The 6,541-nt window shown below is 46.5% G+C and overlaps 1 long non-coding RNA gene across 1 annotated transcript in view; it reads right to left on the bottom strand.

Moving 5' to 3' along the window:
- Positions 1–6,541, bottom strand: part of LOC107111426 — a 13,335-nt gene that overhangs the window by 793 nt on the left and 6,001 nt on the right. The window contains exons 2-3 of the long non-coding RNA XR_001482557.1: positions 5,419–5,510; positions 3,739–3,855 (exon numbers count right to left, since the gene is read on the bottom strand). This is a non-coding gene — a long non-coding RNA (uncharacterized LOC107111426). The remainder of the gene's footprint in view (positions 1–3,738; positions 3,856–5,418; positions 5,511–6,541) is intronic.

Genomic DNA, 6,541 nt, shown 5'->3' with positions numbered 1-6,541 from the left:
CATTACAATAGTCGAGCCTCGAGGTGACCATCGCATGGATCACTGTAGCCAGATCATCACGGTCAAGGAAGGGAACCTGTGCTGCCCCCAGCCAGCGTTTAACTGTAGTTAAGTAGAACTGCCATATATCTTTAAGAGCAGTTGCCCCTGGGAATTGAAGTCTTTAGTTAGACATCCCAAAGCAGTCCTGTGACTGGCTGATTAACAGTCATTTCCTGCACCCAGAGGTGCGGGGATTTGAGTTTATAGCTCTCTTCCCATTTCTTTGTCTACTCTTTAAACTGCAAAGGAGGTGAGAGCACGCAATCTTTTTCACCATGAGCCAGTGAACTGAATTAGATTACAAAGATGTGAATTTCACCAGTTATTCAGCTTGAATTAGATCACAATTAAAGCTGAATAACTGGTGAAATTCACATCTTTGTAATCTAATTTGGGATGTCTAACTAAAGACTTCAATTCCCAGGGGCAACTGCTCGTAAAGATGTATGGCAGTTCTACTTAACTACAGTTAAACCCTGGCTGGGGGCAGCACATGCCGTCTCTGAAGGTGTGGTGCCCCCCATCTTTTGGAATTTTAAGCTAGAGAAGAAAATGTCCACGGCTGGCCAGCGGAGGCACAGTCCCAAACATTAGGAAGAACTTCCTGACAGTTCGAGCGGTTCCTCAGTGGAACAGGCTTCCTCGGGTGGTGGTGGGCTCTCCTTCTTTGTAGGTTTTGAAACAGAGGCTGAATGGCCATCTGACAGCAATGTGGATTCTGTGAACTTAGGCAGATCATGAGAGGGAGGGCAGGAAGGGTTGCCTCAGTGCTTTGTTCTGCAAATGAGGGCCAGGGCCCTCCCCCAAAGTATTGTTGCTAGTTTTGTAATATGAAATACTAATCAATGGCCTTATATTTACTTTGCTAATAGTAATCAATGTTTTTTAAACAGGATGGCCAAAAGGTAGGCCTGAAATGGTTTGAAAAAGAAAGGCCAAGCGAAAACCCAGCAAAAGAGCTGAGATAAGCACCTAGACAGCAAGGCCTTGGGAAATGTGAAGACTCCAGTGAAATGTGCCAGATAGCTAAAATGCTACACAATGAACGAAGACGCTTGAATTAGGGCTGTTTTGGCAGTAGGCCTACTGGCCAAGACCAGTTTTAAACCTTATAATTTATAAATTGCTAGGTTAAGATTTTTTAAGGAGCTACTTATATTTTTATAGAAAATTTACACATGATATTAAAAGGTATTCTTCTGTCTCCCTCTGTAAGCTGGCTATTTGGGGAGTCACAGATAAAAGCGAAATATGGTGCAGACTCCAGGTGTGAAAACAATGGTCTAGTGAAAGTCTGAGAGAAATCATTAGCTTGCTTAACAGAACCAGTCTACAGGCCTGCTTTTTAATAAGCTTTAAATACTGCTGGATCAAAGGATTTAGAAATATATTTTACTGATGCAAATTGCATGAGCTGATTTTTTTATAAGCTGTTAAGTGCCTTAGTACCGTGTTTCCCCGAAAATAAGACAGTGTCTTATATTAATTTTTGCTCCCACAGATGCGCTAGGTCTTATTTTCAGGGGATGTCTTATTTTTCCATGAAGAAGAATACAGTACAGTAGGCGGCAGCTTGTCCTGGCGGCGGCGCGGGCTCTCTGATTAAAAGAGACCTCGCACTTCCTGTCTGCTCCGGCTGCGCTGCGGCCAACAGTGAGCCGCGCAGCGGCGCCCACCGCTACAGCCCAGAGTCCAGAGTTACGGTAGCTTCGGGGGGCCTTATTATCGGGGAGGCCTTATTATTGGGGAGGTCTTATTTTCGGGGGATGCCTTATATTTCAGCGAGAGGCAAAACTGTAAGTAGGTCTTATTTTCGGGGAATGTCATACTTTCGGGGAAACAGGGTATATAAAATGTTTGTTTTATGGTAATTCAAAGGGCAAAATTACCCATACAGCAATTGTAGTTTTTAAAATAAGTTTGGAGCATAAAGCCCCAAGAAGGGAGGTGGCTACAGAATACAATAGAACAATAAGCTTGTGTAGAGTCTGAGTCTTCTAAGATGTATATTATTATGGATCGTACATCTGTGGTCGGGTAGCAATGAGTCATTGTTCCAAAATAATAACAAACAAAGGAAATTTTAGGGAGGTACACAGACATGAGAGCACCCTTTCATAAAACATGTGTAGAACAGGACCACCACCGCCTACACACGAAGAAAAACATTGTTGCACCTACCTGTAACTGTTCTTCATTGAGTTGTGACAGTGTAGGCACACATGCATACTGCAATGCAGGCCGGCCACGAAGATTTTTTAGCTGGCTTAGCAACAGAGCAGGAGGAGCCCCTCCCAACTGGAGCTGTTGGAGCCAATTTCCCACCTAACGATCACGTGCTTCTGGGTGGGTACACATTGTTGAGGCCCTTGAGGAATCTTTTTGAAACCTCGTGTGAAAAGAGTGAATCCCCCTCTACAGGGACATGGAAAGCAGAGACTGCTGTTCAGTGGACCATAATAGAGGAATCTGATAGTCCGGAGTGTTTGAGGGACAATAACTATTCTAATACTAGAAACAATGGACATGTGAAAGGTGCCACCTGTCTATTTCTCAGCCAACGTAGGAAACGTTTCCATTTAAAAGTATAGGAAAGCCTAGTCGAGGGATTTTGTGCATTTTCAAGAGTATCAGTGACCGAATTGGAAAAGGAGTGACCGCTGGTTTCAGCAACCAAGCAGTTAAGTGTAGGTTCTCCACTCCTGGATGGGGGTTGTCCTTTACATTCAGTAGATCTGGGACCTGTGAGATGTGGATAAACCTGCACGAGGTTTCAAAAAGAGGTTTCAAAAGGATTCCTATAGGGCCTCAACAATGTGTACCCACCAGGGGTCATTTCCTGCAGGAGCGCACAGGAGCAGAGCTCCGGCAGTAAAGAGCCCAGGGGGCGGGCACATGCAACAAGCCCCACCCCCTGCTCCCAGCAGCCCTCAGTTAGAGCAAGAAGCAGCCAGGTAAGTTGCAGAGCCAAAAGGCCCAAAACAGTCCAATGGCACCTTTAAGACCAAGTTTTATTCAGGCACAAGCTGTCCCTCCTCTGGGAGGACAGATCTGCACGTTCCCCCCCCTCGCCCAATAGCTAGCAATCCAAAACAGTCCAGTGGAGCCTGAGTGGTGGGCGTTGCCTTCTGACGCACTTCCGGTGATGTCAGGGGGTGTGGCATATGCAAATGAGTTATGCTAATGAGTTATGCTAATGAGCTCCTGCACCTCTTTTTCTACGGAATGACCCCTGGTACCCACCCAGAAGCATGTGATCGTTAGGTGGGAAATTGGCTCCAACAGCTCCAGTTGGGAGGGGCTCCTCCTGCTCTGTTGCTAAGCCAGCTAAAAAATCTTCCAGTGGCCGGCCTGCATGGCCTCTGCAGTATGCATGTGTGCCTGCACAGTCACATCTCAATGAAGAACAGTTACAGGTAAGTGCAACAATGTTTTCCTTTGGGGGGGTGTTCCTGTTCTACACATGTTTTGTTCCCTCTGGTGGTAGATTCGATATTACATCGCTTTATAGCCAGCATATCTCCCTGCAGATTTAAACTATAGGTTTTTATGCCGGACGTAAATCGATGTAATATTAGTGCACTAGAGGGAGCAAAACATTTGCAAAACAGACGCCCCACCTAAATCAACAGGGACAAAAAAGCGAGGAAAATGAGAATATGGGGAAGCAACTAGAGCAGGGGATTCTGGGCTTACTCTTGGAACATTGGTATATTTTCACAGCAGCGTATGCAACAGCGGCCACTACAACGGCTGCACAGATGCATGGAACTGTAGCGGCTGGCACTGCTATGATGACTATCTTGACGGTACCTGCAAGGAGAAATCAGAAGTGTCAGCTGGATCCAAGCAACTGGCTCACCCAGCAGGGAATGAGCATCTACAATATATGTCCTGGAATTTGGGGAGTCCCATTGGATTTCTCTCTGAATCAGCCTGAGAACTGGCTCTCCTCCCAGAAGCCTCCCACCCAAAATCCTGCCGGCATGGAATGACTGCTCTGCAGTTGAACAAAGTTTGAGTCCAGGGGCACCTTTAAGACTAACAAAGTTTAATTCAAGGTATAAGCTTTCGTGTGCAAGCCCACTTCCTCAGATACCATGCTTTGCAGTTGCCATTTAAAACCAGTACAAACAAAATAAAATCTCATTATGATTCCTGACACTAGGTACCTTAAGCAATGGATGACAGAAGTGAGCACAAAAAAGTAACAACATTCTGCATGAACCACCAATGCCCTTCTTAGAGAGGAGGGATGTTTCCCAAAACAACCTACAGGCAAGTTCCCCTTCCTTTGTTTGGCATCAGTAAAAGGTAAAGATTCCCTTGCTCGAAAGCCAGTCAAATCCGACTCTAGGGTTGCGGTGCTCATCTCCGTTTCAAAGCCGAAGAGCCAGTGCTGTCCGAAGACATTTCTGTGGTCATGTGGCCGGCATGACTAAACACCAAGGTGCATCAGTACCGTACTCCATATTCACCTTCAGAAGCAGACTCCCTACTTCAAAGGGATTTAAGTACGTGTCATGATTAACTTTTTTAACCCCCATTGTTTAGGGTTGCCAACCTACAGATGGGACCTTGAGAAAATGGCTTCTTCGGAGGATGGACTATATGGCCCTATACCCCACTGAGGTCCCTCTAGTTATTATAGTGGAAGCAGTGATTTCACAAACCAGCTCTTCAGGAAGACATCTCAATGAATATCGGAGATTGAAAGGGCTTGAATTTTCTCACCAACAGGAGTCTGGTTCTATTCCCTTTAGCCTAAGCCAAGGCGAGGTGGAGCATCCCCTCAACTCTTGCCCAACCGTTCCTCGTGTGACAGCCTGCTGTCGCGGGGGCTCCTGGGGAGAGGAGGCCACGGCCAGCTGCCAGCAGGATTCTCGGCAAGCGGCTGCTCCAGAAGTCGAGCCCTGTGTGCAGCCGGACCCCTTGAGGGCACCGATGACAGCTTTGCTCCGGTGGCTGTCAACATACCATTTTCCTTGAAAAGAGCCCAAGTGGGTTAGGTCATTAATCAAATGGTTTCAGGTTCAGTGTCAGTGTGCTACTGAATAATGGTAGCTGGGAACAAAACAATAGAGAATTATTGTCTTCGTGCCCTACATGTGGGCTTCCTGAAAGTATTTGGCTAGACATATGCTGGGAAGCAAGAAGCTAAAATAGATGGTGCTTTAGTCTAGTCCAGCAGGACTCCCTGTAATTCCTAAAACTACAAGTAGCTAGCCTTGCCTAGGGTGCAAAGAAGCCTTGCACCAGCCCTGGCAATCCTAAAACACACACACATCGGAGGACCACCCTCCAGGCATTCAAGCTTCCCACTGTTTTGTCAAAATAATGCAATTCATGCATCACCCCCAGCTTTGGGGGACTCACCTGTAGCAAATGAAGCACAGAGAGCATGGCAAGTAAGGGCTCCATCCATTTTCAGTGCGATGGAGGAAATCCTCAATTGTCTGTCTTGTACCCTGCAAAAGAGCAGGTCAGGTCGGTGATCCTGAAGGGGGCTGTAATGTATTCTGTGCTGCCTAGAATGCATTAAGATGGTTGTGAATCATCTCATAAGGAAGCAATGTTAAGCTTCGTCTTGAACAGGGATTGAAGTTCAAGACTACTGCGTCCAATCAGGTTCAAATGTGTATAAGCGGGAAAGACTCTGATTGGTCCTTATTGTCTCAACCTGATAGGTTGTTTAACTGTATTATAGGCGTGGCTATGTTAGCCGGGAATGTTTAAATACCGAGCAGCTGCAATGGGAAGCTGTTCGGGCTATCAGAGAAGTTGTACCGTGTCAGAGAAGTTGATCGTCGAGCTGAAATAAACCTGAGTTTTGCTGAATCACTCTCTGGCTATTTTGTTAAGCACGGACTTAACAGGGGCCTTTTCCATTTAAATCCACACACGTTCCCCTGACCAGCCCTTCGTAGCTCTACCAAAAAAACCCAGTTTCTCCCCTACTCCTCCTACATTCAAAACCCAATGGTCCAACAGACACAAATGTATAAAAAGGACTCTTTTCGCCCAGCAATTTGGATCTGGCCACCCTTCGGACTCAGATATCCACCTGGGACCAGGCAAGGACCAGGTCTCCAACCCCTCCCCCACACAATCTTCAAGGAATCCTAGACTGCGGACTACCCCTTTCTCTTCTAACTGAACAGGCCAAATATAAGAACATAAGAACATAAGAGACTCCAATGTTGGATCAGGCCAAAGGCCCATCCAGTCCAACACTCTGTGTCACACGGTGGCCAGAAATACCAGTGCCATCAGGAGGTCCAGCAGTGGGGCCAGGACATTTGAAGCCCTCCCATTGTTGACCCCCCCAAGCACCAAGAAGACAGAGCATCACTTGCCCCAGAGCCCCTATCTATACCTTGTGGCTAATATCCACTGACGGACCTCTGCTCCATATGCTTATCTAATTCCCTTTTGAAGCCGTCCATGCTTGTAGCCGCCACCACTTCCTGTGGCAGTGAATTCCATGTGTTAATCACTC

This window comes from Gekko japonicus, unplaced genomic scaffold (assembly GCF_001447785.1).
Source record: "Gekko japonicus isolate JY-2015 unplaced genomic scaffold, Gekko_japonicus_V1.1 scaffold5616, whole genome shotgun sequence".
Lineage (NCBI taxonomy): Eukaryota > Metazoa > Chordata > Lepidosauria > Squamata > Gekkonidae > Gekko > Gekko japonicus.
This window is presented reverse-complemented; position numbering and strand designations above follow the sequence as displayed.